A 12948-nucleotide genomic window follows, 5' to 3' on the forward strand; every position below is an offset into this window, starting at 1 on the left:
GCTAACAGAAAGATGAACCACATTATCTGCAAGAGGCCGTCCTGGGCTTCTGATAAAGGTGTCTGTCGGGCTCTGGGGCTGAGGAGGAGGGGGCTCCCGCAGATGGCCGCGCTTTCTGTTCTTGTCTCTGGGGAGAGGTGGGCAGAGCCCCAGCTCTGCTGCAGGGCAGCCCCTGACAACCAGATGCCCTCCTGGGCCTCCGGAGAGATGGACAGAAAAGGGACTGGAGGAAGGAAAGAGCATCTGTTTGTGCCCAGGAAAGGCTTGCCTTCTCCCCAAGAGACCGGCTCGGAGGCACATGCAGCCTAAATCGAAAGCACTTAGAAAAGGCAAGGGTTGCTGCCATGTGTTGAGACTTTACTGGAGGTTAGGAATTCTGCATCGCAATCCTCGTTGCTATCATGCATGAGTTCCATTATTCAGATTAAAAACAGGAAAGGCTAAACAACTTGCCCAAGATTGCACAGCTAAGACATGGGAAACCCTAAGCAGTGGGGCTCTGGAGCCTAGAGCTCCAGCCACAAAACCACGAGACAGCAGGAAAGGAAACAGATTCTGGCTGAAGCATGAACGATCCTGTTACCATAGAGCCACGGCGGGCAAGGGACAATCGCTAGAGGAGATTGGGCACCATCTCACCAAGCCGACTCCCATCTGCCCCAGAAGATTCCACATTGTTTCAAGGAGAACTGACACACCCTGCTTCAAGGCAGTTACGATAGTATCATCACCTTCTGCCCTGTCACCACACTCCCCCAGCCCACATTCACGCCAAAGGCCTCAATTCAATCTGTTCCGGGGCCCAGTGCACAGCCCAGGCTTGGAGAGGAGAGGAACTGAAGGCATCACTCAGCCTCCTCTCTGTCCCAGTGTGATTTGACACATCTGCCCAGATGTTCCAAGCGCTTAAAGGAACAGCCTTCTCAAATCCGCAGCTTCTGGTGTCTGTGTGTATTTCGTTGGGGTGCTCCCACCTCCTTCCCTTCCTTTGCACTGAGCCCCCCAAATCCTAGACCTTTGGGTGGAACATCTGTTGCTTATGCACTTCTGTCTGACCCTGGCGTCTCGCTACACTTCCCTAGCCCCCTGGGCACACAAAGGAGGCTCTTCTGCAAGAAAGGAGCTTTAAGGGACATCTGTCTTACCCTCCTGAGTCTGCTGCCCACGTTCAAGGCAAAGGCATTATGTCTTGAGCCAACGGCTGCAAAGAAGAGGTGAGAGTGGAGAAGGGTCTGACATCTCTGTATCTCTTCTCATTGTGGGGAGAATAAGAGGCGCAGAGAAACAGGTCTGTGGGCTGGGTATAATTGTCAAAGCTCATCATGGTGGCTACAGAGTTTGTTTTCTCTTCTCCAGAGTTTTCAGTTTCCTAAGTGTGGTCTTGGCACGCGTGTGTGTGTGCGTGCGTGTGTCTGTGTGTATGTCCTTCCTCTGCTCCTGTGACGCCGTTGAGTCATAACAATAACGCCTCCTAGCCAGATGGCAAGGCTAATTTACACTTCCCAGCTCGATGGCCTGATGCCGCAGGACGCTAGCTGTGTCCCCTCTCCAAGCCCTGTGTCCCTGCCACGAGCCAGTTGCTCCCCAGAAAGCAGCTGCAGCTGAAGGCAAAAGATGTGTTAGGTGAGTGGGCAACGAGGAGTGAGTTTCAGGCAGCAGACTGCCCCAGGCCCAGTGCAGCAGATTTCTGAGTAGCAAGCAAAATCCCAGCTGAGTGGCGTCTAGGGAGTACTCCAGCAAAGAAAACCTTTTCTTGTTCAAGTCCATCTGGGGGTTTCCCTGGTGGCGCAGTGGTTAAGAATCCGCCTGCCAATGCAAGGGACACAGGTTCGAGCCCTGGCCCGGGAAGATCCCACATGCCGTGGTGTAACGAAGCCCATGTGCCACAACTACTGAGCCTGCGCTCTAGAGCCCGTGAGCCACAACTACTGAGCCCGCATGCCACAACTACTGAAGCCTGCGCGCCTAGAGCCCGTGCTCCGCAACGAGAGAAGCCACCGCAATGAGAAGCCCACGCACCGCAACGAAGAGTAGCCCCCGCTCGCCATAACCAGAGAAAGCCCGTGCACAGTAACGAAGACCCAACGCAGCCAAAAATTAAAAACAAATAATAAGGACTTCCCTGGTGGCGCAGTGGTTGAGAGTCCCCTGCCGATGCGGGGGACGCGGGATCGTGCCCCGGTCTGGGAAGATCCCACATGCCGCGGAGCGGCTGGGCCCGTGAGCCATGGCCACTGAGCCTGTTCGTCCGGAGGCTGTGCTCTGCAACGGGAGAGGCCACAACAGTGAGAGGCCAAATAAATATATATATATATTTTAAAAAAAAGGCCACCTGAAGTTTACTGGGAGAGAGACCTGGGGTGAGAAGGCTTATAGGTCTTGAAATGGAATCTATAAGAAATTAATTACATGGAAATTTGCAGAAGAGAAGGTTTTTCCGTTTTTTTTGAGCAGATATTTGGGCTAATGCTAGCAATCACCTAGGCCACTCACTTTATATAACAGAATGTAAAATCCAGAGAGGTGAAGTGACTTGTCCAAGGTCACACAGCCAGCTACTAGCAGAACCTGGGACAAGACGTGAGCTCTTCTAAGCCCGGGGCTGTTCTTGTTCTACTAAGTGGCTGGTTTTTCAAGCATTTTATTTTTGTAAGCAGGGGAGTCCTTCCCTCCACCCTCTAAAGGAAACTGTACAAGATATTATATAAAACAGATCAGGTGGTTCTGTTGTGTTTGAAGTGGAGCAAGGGTCCCAGAACCCCGCCTGCTTTACCTTTTAATGCAGTTCTTGGGGCATTTCTGGGAGACCCTGAGGCTTCACGGCACTGTCTGAAAACCCCAACACTAATCCTAGCAATAGTAAGCCCTCAGTACATAGTTTCCGTAAGACACCAGGCACTCTTTTAAGAGTTTTGCATGTTTTAGCTCATTTGCTCTCCAAAAAAGCCCCCAGGAGATCCTACACCAGTGGGGTACAGGTTCTTTACAGAGCTCCCTTATCTACGTTCCCTGGCAAAGAGCGTCTCTTGGCACTTGGGCTCTTAAAATGGGATCTTTGCTAGTTGAGGATGACCTCATGAGTCCACACACCATCCCCACCTGGATGATCCAGTCCTAGTACCCTGTCTCATCTCCTCCTCCCTCCTTCCCCTCTTTTCATTTCACCATTGTCTCCCCCTTCACCAGAGGGGTGGAAAAAAGCATGGCTCCAGGTGGGGCACCTTTCTAGACTTGCAGAGTCCACAGGCAGCCTTGCTGGTCTTATCCGAAGGCAAACTGCTGGCTTGTGGGTGGCACGCAGCCTGAGGGTACATTCTCTTCGGCACACGCAATCATTCCGGTCACTTTTACCGCAAAACTCCTCCCCACACAACCCTTTTACTATGCCTCCGGATTCCACGGGTCTCAGGAATTTGGAGAGAGCACAGAGAGAATGGCTTGTTTTTGCTCCATGATGTAAGGGGTTTCAGCTGGGAAGACGTGAAGACTGGTGGTGACTCAGGGGCTGGGGGCTGCAATCATCCGGATCATCTTCACTCGCATGTCTGGTGGTCAATGCCGGCTGTCATCTGGGATCCCAGCTGGGCTGTCAGTTGGGACACCTAAGTGTACCCTCTGCACACGGGATGGCTTGGGCTTCCTCACAAGATGGCAGCTGAGTACCAAGCACAAACATCTTAAGAGAACCAGGTGAAAACTCTATATGACCATTTATGACTATATTAGTTTCCTAGGGCTGCCGTAACAAAGTACCACAAACTGGGGAGGCTGAAACAACAGGAATTTACTGCCCCCCAGTTCTGGAGGCCAGAACCCCAAATCAAAGTGTCAGCAGGGTTGGTTCCTTCTGAGGTTTCTAGGGAGAATAGTTTCCATGCTCTCCCCTAGCTTCTGGTAGCCTCAGGCTGTCCTTGGATTGTAGCCACATCTCTCTAAACTCGCCTTCACGTGGTGTCCTACTTGTGTCTTCACATTTTCTTCCCTCTGTGCGTGTTTGTCTCTGTGTCCAAATTCCCCCCTCTTATAAGGACACCAATCACATTTGATTACAGCCCACCCTAATGACCTCACCTTAACTCGATTATCTGTAAAGACCCCATTTTCAAATAAGGTCACGTTCACAGGTGTTGAGAGTTAGGACTTCGACTTCTTTTGCAGGTGGGTGGGGGGAGGGTGGGGGGAGGAACGATTCAACCTGTAATGTGATCTAGCCTTGAAAGTCACATAGCATCACTTCTGCTGTAGTCACAAGCCCCTCCCACCAGATGCAAGGGAGGGAACATTGACTCTACCTTTCCATGGAGGAGTGTCCAAGATACACGATAAGAAGAGCACATGAGATGGGAGATACTGTTATAATCATTTTTGGAAGATACAGTTGGCCACGACAATGTTTAAAGAAAAAAAATGTATATATATATTTTTAGTTGCTAATATCTAAGAATAAGGGGGAGTCACATAAAATGTGGATTTTTTTGGGGGGGTACCGTGCCACATGGCTTGCGGGATCTCAGTTCCCTGACCAGCGATCGAACCCGCACCCCCTGCAGTGGAAGTGCGGAGTCTTTAACCACTGGACCGCCAGGGAAGTCCCCAAATGTGGATTTCTGGTTCGTGAAGAATAAGAAGAACCTGGCAACACGGGGCTCTCATTCCCCCCGGCAGCAGTGAGAGCTGCCCCTTGTAGGAGGTTGTCGGGTTCTGTAGCTGACCCAGTTCCTGAGCCTCCCTCTTCCGAGGCCCAGTGTCAGTTGACAGCTAATCACTGTGCGTGGCTGTTATTTCCCTCCCACTCCGCCTGCCGCTCTCCTGTATGTCCTTGCTGCCCACTCCCCGGGGAGGGGGTCTGTGTGTGCCCCCAGGTCCAGGCCAGGCAGAGGCACCTTCCTGGGGGCAGAACTCCCCCTGGGGTGAAATCCTGGTGTCGTGACTGGAGCAACTCCACCCCCATCCCAAGGACAACAGAAAGGAGCCGGCCTCTGATTCACGGCCCCCGTGTCTGCAGGGCTGGTCCAGGCAGGAGGACGAGGCCAGACAAGCACAGGCAGCTGGCTGATTACAGAGGGCAGGGTGATGCGAACAGACGTGGTCACAGCCACCCTCGTGGGGCCCCAGCAGCCCACCGCCTCCACCTGCCCCCGGCCGCACGGGTCTCCTTCCAAGAAATGACATGGGGGCTCCTGAGGAGGCCTCCCTGCCTTCCTGCCATGCCCAGCCATCCACATCTTCTAGAGCCTTCCTGGATCTTCCTTGCTATTGGCCAAGTCCCTTTACAACACATGCCACTAAAGTAAACAATGCCAAGGTTGCCGCTCATATTTCAATGTCATCCCAAGAGCCTTGAACTTGAGCAATGACTTTCTCTCCAGAAGAGACAGTGGAACAGAAGCAGGCCAGGACCGGGAGTCAGGGACGGGGCTCCAGCTGGGGTCTCCCACAGGGTGTGGGTAGGCCCCTTTACCCTGAGGAGCGCTGAGCTCCCTTCAAGCTGGGACACACAGCGTTTGAGCTCGGACAGTCCCCGGGCGTTGGGGATGTCACTGAAGACACTGGCCCTGTCACCTGGGGCAGGTTACTTGGGCCTCTCTGTGTTTCCGTGCCTGCCTCTGTAAGACTGAATGAGTTCATCGATGCAGAACAGTTAGGAAAGTGTCTGGCTAAGTGCGAGCTCTTATTCTTATTTACGTGTGTCCTTGATGGCATTTGGGGGTCCTCCAGGGTGGCTCTGTGGTCAGGTCCTAGTAGAAGTTGGGGAATGTGGATCTTTGCCTTGAGAGGTGGTCCCAGGTACCAGGATAGAAGCCTACCCAGTCTCTCCACCGACCAGACACCATGTCAGGTCGAGAAGACAGGTGGGTCCTGCCCCCACACATATACGAGCCCCCTGCCCCCCCCCCCGCCGCTCTCCCAACCCCCTGTGCTTACCCAGTGACAGCCACAGAAGGGAGAGAGGCCCCCAGAGTTCCGGTCACCAGCATCTGTGATTAATATTGTGCAGGTTGGTGGCCGGTGAGGGTTCTCCTGACCTCAGGGAACGACTGTTGTTTGACTTAGAGGTGGAAACAATTTGAGAAGGGGAGGAGGTTGGGGAGAAACAGGAAAACAAGCTTCCCATAATTGCCAATGTAATTCAGGGCTGGCTGGCGCTTTTCTACAGAAATCTAAAACTGCTGGGGGAGGAGTGGGAACGAGGCCTGAGGTCTGGGAGGTGCCTGGTCCTGGGCCCCTGCCAGCGTCTGCGAGCCCACTGAACCGAAACTCCCAGAGATAAATGTTGCACATCGGTTCCCTAGGGCTGACATAACAACTGACGGTAAATTGGGTGGTTTAATTCTCTAGCAGTCCTGGAGGCTAGAAGTCCAAAATCCAGGTGTCAGCAAGGCCACGCTCCCTCTGAAAGGCTCTAGGAAAGAATCCTTCCTTGCCTCTTCCAGTTTCTGGCGACTCCGACAATACTTGGCATCCTGGGCTTGTGGCTGCATCCCTGCCATCTCTGCCTCCTTCTTCACGTGACCTTCTGTATGTCTCCTGGGTCCTTTCCTCTCCTTATAAAGACACCAATCATTGGATTCACAGCCCACTCTAATCTGGTGTGACCTATGACCGCCTCTCAACTTAACTAATTACACCTGCAGAGACCTTCCTTCCAAATAAGGTCATATTCTGCAATTCCAGGTGGACGTGAATTTTGGGGGGGACGCTATTCAACCCACTACAGCACCCTCGACTACCTCATCTGGGGTCACACCACAACCCTGTAAATTTCCAGAAAGTCTGGACTAGATCAGGAATCGGCACCTCGGATTGTTTGTGTGTGGCCCAGGAAACTAAGAAGAATTTTCACATTTTTTAATGATTCAGCAAAAATAAAAACCAGAATGATATTTCATTGTGTGTGAAAATGATAGAAAATTCTATCTTCACTGTTCGTAAATAAATCTTGATTGGAACACAGCCAGGCACCTTCATTTAGGTACTGCCTTTGGCTGTTGCCTCGCTGGGAGGGAGGCCTCATGGCCCGAGAAAGCCTGAAACATTTACTATCTGGCCCTGTATGGAAAAACCTCTGCCCAGCCCTGTGGACATTGTTATCCGTTATCCTGAAACAATGTTTCCTGCCTGGTCTGTGGCCACTGGGAGGATGGAGGCTTCTCCAAGGGCCCAGGTCTCCTCCTCCAGACCCAGCAGCGTCTGAACCAGGGGCGAGGCTGCTTGGTGGTGAAAGAGGGGGCACAGTGGAGCCAGGTGGGCCTGGGGTGGGATCCAGGCTCCGGCACTCACCCAGCAGGCAGGTCCCTCGCCTCTCCACTGTCTAGGTGTCCTTATCTGCTAAACGGGGAAGTGGTGAAATTCCTGCATTCCTGGCTAGCCTGCTGTGACGGAGGCAAGGCTGCAGAAAACGCCTTCAGCACAGTGGTGGGCGGGGCTCTAGTCAACAAAGATCAGCTGGTGTCATTTTGTCGTGTGGCTCCAGCCGGCTCAGGAGGTTACAGGCCATACATGTCCAAGACCTTTTTACATTCTCTAACCTACCAGAAAATCCCACCTATCCTGGTGAAAACTTCCTGAAAGCCTCCTGGGTCTAATTTCACTCCTGATCAACACTGAGAAAAGGAAGGCGAGCCTCTCTCCTCTGCTTGAGTGGCAGAGTGGGACTTCCCAAGGGGTTGTCACCATCAGAAGGCACAGGTGCTGTGGGCCCACCTTGTGCTGTCCCCCAGGGGAGCCTGGCCTGGATGGATGGTATCCCAGTGCCCCCGATTACCCGCTGAGTTTGTACCACAAGGAACACCAGCAGGAGGGTGGAGGACAGAAGGAGGGCCAGTGGGGAGAGGGTGGTTCTCCAGCCCCCGAGCTGCCCCTGTGCGATATCTGTCTCCATCCCGCCTTCTCTGCAGGTTCTAGAAACTTCCTTCACTGTCTGCCACGGCAGGCTTAGGGTGGTAGTGGTACCCAGCTGTCCCTAACCCTGGGTCCAGCAGTGCCCCTTCTAGCTCCCCCAAACCTTATCACGACCTGGTGACTGGTCTTTTTATGAAACTCTCCTCTAACGATCCGAATCTGATGGCTCTGTTGCCTTCCAGCATGTCTGATACATGGCTCTAGAAAGGCAGTTTAACTCTCCCCTGCCAAATCCCCCAGATTTCTAAGATGCAGAAGTTTCCTACTGACATTTCCAGCTGGGAAGCGTCCTGAGGCAGGGTAGAAGACGGTAAAGGCGTGGAAGTCAGGACTGACGGAATCAGAATTGTGCTTGAAGCCACGAGCTCTTCGATGATTCCACATAAATGTCATTTTATCCACGAACGACAGCAATGATCCCTTACATGTGTAGCGTGCTGTATGGCTTACAGATTGTGCTCACGGGTAATCTCCCTGCTAACACCCATACGCTTTGGGTGAGGGATACAGCGCAGTTTTCAGCATCCCCCTTTTCTGGAGGAGGAATGCCCACATTTGGTATATAGTGAGGATCTGTGCCAGGTGGCTGATTTGACAAATAAAAAATAGAGGATGCCCGGTTAGATATGAACGTCAGATAACGACACATAACGTTTGAGGATAAATACGTCCCATGCAAAACTTGGTTTGTGTTTTATCCGTCAACCCTAAGTTGATCCCAGGTTTGCTGTGTCCAAGGCCCGTGTTTTCTGCCATATCACTTATACTGACCAATAAGATTCCTGAAGATGGCCTGGCACCAGTGTGGATTTCCCCCGGATTTCTACCAGATGTCACCAACAATTGGTCAGTCTTGGGGAGTGGGTGTGGAGATGGGGGCGGGGAGATCCTATAGAAGGAGGATCTATCTCTTGTTCTCTTAGGCAAGTCTATGAACAAGACCCCCTCCATCAGAAAAGTCTGGGCAAGGCTGTGTCCCCAGACATTCGTGCCTGTGTCCTGGAGCCCTCGGTAGGGAACACTGGCCTGGGGACAGCACAGACCCTCAAGTGGCAGGACAAAGCATCTGAGAAAGCTATAAGGGGGATGAGATTCCCTCTGAACCTGGGGTCACAGCATCCCCTCCTGGCTGAGGCCGAACTGAGCAGAAGATCCAGCGCTGGACGAAACCCGACGTGCTGGCCCCTCCGTCCCACTCAGATCATATTTGTGTCCAGGAGATGGTCCTTGGGTCCTCCCAGACCTTCAGCATGGCCGTCCCAGGGCCCACCTGTAGGAGGCGCGTCTAGCTGGGCCAGCAGGCTGCCTCCATCGTCAAGTACCAAGCATCAGTAGGAGGACCAGATCATTTATAGACCAAAGTGAAAGGGAGCGCCACAGATGATTACAGAAGGAAAATAGGTGCAGAGAAGGACCTGCAGTGGCCCTACTCATCGGCGACTTTATCCGGGTCCCACAAGGCGCTGCTGAGCAGATTCCAAACCCTCCAAGACTAGGAGGCTGCAGGCAGTTGGAACAGAGGGAGGTGCAGCCAGCCCAGTCCCCCCCTGTCCTGCAGCAGCCCCCCGCGCCCAGCTGCAACGAGAAGGAGCCCTTCTGTTCAGTTTGGAGTCAGGTCGTTCCTAGCTTGGTCCCACGTCCACGCACCAGCCTCCAGGGCAGAGTCCAGAGAGGTCACGGCCGAGGGTGTCCCTGCGTTCAGATCCTCTGGAGCAATGGGTGATATTCTTTGGGCTTTGACCTCCTGTGTCCTCTGGGGTAACCTGGGCCCTGGCTGAAGCTCTGGCTAAGTAGGAATAAGCCCCACCCCGAAGGGCTTGGTTGCCTGGGACGGTCAACTTTGGGAGGAAAGTGAATCAAACACTATTTAGTTATTTCCATTCCCAGGGTGCTGCTTAGCTGCTGAGCAATTGGCTTTAGACAACCCGAATGGCCCCACTGGGAAGTGGTAAGGCCTCCTGGATTTCCCTGGGGCCTCTCAGGGCCAGCGTTTGAGCAGGGTGGGTGTGGTCTGTGCTGGGAGCCTTGGGGCAGGCGGTCAGCCCTTCTTGAGTCTGATGGAGCCAATGGGCTGACCGAGCTGGAGCCGACTTCTGAGGCCCGCCCCTGGCCCATCCCCGCTCCTTACACTGCAGCTAACACGACCTCCTCCATACCCAACCTCCAGAGCCAGCTGCTTTGAGCGATTCCTCCCTGCCAGAAGCTAGGATGACAGAAAGAAAAACATCGCTTGCTTTCTCCACCTGCAGACTCCAGCCAAGCCTCGCTGCCAAAGTGCTTTGCCATCAAGATTGGGAAACTGAAAAAACGCAGCTCTGGTAGTTCCGGACCTGCCCTTCCACGTGCAGGACAGAGAAACTGGGAAAGGGAGGGTCAGGATGGCGTCTCCGTCTAAGAGGTTATTTCCCTACGCTTCATTCGTGACATGAGTCTGTGGTTGGAAAAGGTAGAAGTTGCACCCATTCCACAGATGAGGGAGGGGAGGCTGGTGGAGGTTGAACTCAAGTTCAACCTCAAGCTGGAATCTGTGGGAACCCAGGTCTGCCAGCCCCAAGCTCTTTTTGATTAGCCTTGCCAGTCAAAAGCGCTCTTCCTGGTTGGCAACTCGGGGAGTTCTGAGAAAAGAAAATCTGAGAGGCCTCTTTGATGTTCTCTGGGTGAGGTTACCTTTGCTCAGTAGAGAGAAGGAACGTTATGTATAATCCAAGCCAGTACATTGTATCACCAGATGTCTCCTTGGCTTTGACAAGCACCTTCCTTTGCCCTCCCACTTCCTTCTCAGCAGTTTTACCTTCCTTATTGTTTTGGAGAAACGTATTGTCTTTTTTTTCCCTCCTAGTGTATTTGACTGGTATTGTTGCTGGAAACAGCCAAGGTCCATGCCCACTGGTCACAGTTAGGGAGGGGCCAGTCTGGGATTAGAAATGATGAGGAGGAAGACTGGAATTCCAGAATACCAGGAGGTTTCCCCCCGGGTCTAGAACAAACACACCTCTACCACCGGGAAGACACGCTTCTGACGGTGCAAGCCTTTCCTTCAAATCTCATTATTTCCCTGGATCTTCCTGTCAGTCTGGTTGGTGGTAGATGAGAAAACTAAGAGGCACTTCAAGGGGGCAGTGAGGGAGGGGTTATTAGGAGTTTGGGATTAGCAGATACACACCACTATATATACAATAGATAACCAACAAGGACGTACTGTATAGCACAGGGAACTCGACTCAATATTTTGTAATACCCTGTAAGGGAAAAGAATCTGAAAGAAAAAAAAAAGACATATATGTATGTATAACTGAATCACTTTGCTGTACACCTGAAAGTAACACAACGTGGTAAATCAACCGTATTTCAAAAAGAAAAAAAAAAAAAAGAGGCATTTCAAGTCTCAGTTTGCAAGTGACCGTTCTAGAACCAAACCCACACTTCTGACTCCAGTTCTGGAATGTCTTCCCCTTACTACCCTTTAACCAAACATCCTCAAATCAGTTGTGGGGGGTCACAGCTAATGTGGGGCTTGGGTTCCACACTGTGTACAATGTAAAGATTATGGGTGGTCCAAATTGCCCTGGAAAATCCCTTAACCACCTTGAAAACTACTCATAAAGTACAGTGTGCAGGGTTTGTACTGTAATGCATGCAGAAGGTCTCTTATCCGACCTCCACGTAACAAATATTAGCGATATTCATTGATTCTCTCTGCAAAGCATGGAGAAACCCATCCTACCCTGGAAACCGAAGGCTTATGTCCTGCTTTCTCTGATGCCCACACATTCCTGCTCCTACCAAATTGAGTTGTATGTTTACAGAGTCACTCATCACTGTTCCCAAACTTGTTTATGCCAGTCATGCTTTTTATAGTAATTATGTAATTTAATGAAATATGATCTAAGTGGATAGGATAAGCGGGCAGAATGAGGACAGCTATTTCTTTGAAAATTACATCGAATGCTTTGGAAAAGGAGTTACTTTGATAAAGCAAAGTTGCAAAAATAAAAAGAGTGCTGAATTAGGGACAAGTACAGTAAGATATTAGGGAAAGAGTAATAACATCTCTGCTCTTATATCAAACCCATCATTTCTACTCTGGTAAGCGGAGACTCTCTGTATTCACCTAATTTTAGGAGCAGCAGTTGGTCCTGTGACTTCTCTTCTCTTTGGATCTAAGAAGAGGTGTTGATTTTTCCATTTGCTTCGTTTCCCACCCATTGTTAGGACGGGCTGGCACCTTCCAAGCTCCTCACACGCCAGAAACCGCAAGTCTGCACTTCAAAATTTCTGTATATTTTTGCTTTAAAGAGATAGAAACTGGAGTCCGCTGATGATATGTTATAGATGTGTAAGAAAGACCAGAACTCTGCACACTGAGCCCATTCTCAAAAAAAAAAGGAAACATGCTGTGCCCAACATGAACGGATTGGCGGATGAATTGACATTGGTGAGCTTTAAGTAAAAATAAAGTGGAGAAGGTGCCTACGTAATAGGTATTTTGAATTCCCTGCTTTAATTATGTTTTGATTAGTTGAATGGCCTCCGTATGACTAAATGTCTAATATGCATTAAACAATGTAGACTATATAAAATAAGTGTACTGTGTAAAACTGAATGACTTTACATGTACCATTAAAATGATTTTTCCTTCACTCTCTGTTATTGGAATCCATCTGACTTAACTATTGGGAGGTAAGCGTGGTCTATTCTAACGCCAGTGTACTCAGAAATTCAGCGATTCCGGCCCTAATTCTAAATCTGGGTGGATTAACTATGTTAGAGCCACCAAATGCCAGGGTGGTTCTTATTACATCAAGGTCACTAGGGCCTGAGGTGCTGGCTTTGTCGAAATTAAAGTGAAAACGGGCAAGAAACTTGCCTTCACACATAGGAGAGGCAGCATCTGTCTCTAGAGCCAGACTGCTTTAGAACAAACCCTGGCTTTTCTAATTCTCAGGGGCAAGCCACTTACATTCTCCCTGATCCAGTTTCCCTCCTAAGGGGTGGGCACAAGCATGCCATGGGTTAATCAGTGTAAAGTGATTAGAACAGTGCCTG

This window comes from Delphinus delphis, chromosome 19 (assembly GCF_949987515.2).
Source record: "Delphinus delphis chromosome 19, mDelDel1.2, whole genome shotgun sequence".
Lineage (NCBI taxonomy): Eukaryota > Metazoa > Chordata > Mammalia > Artiodactyla > Delphinidae > Delphinus > Delphinus delphis.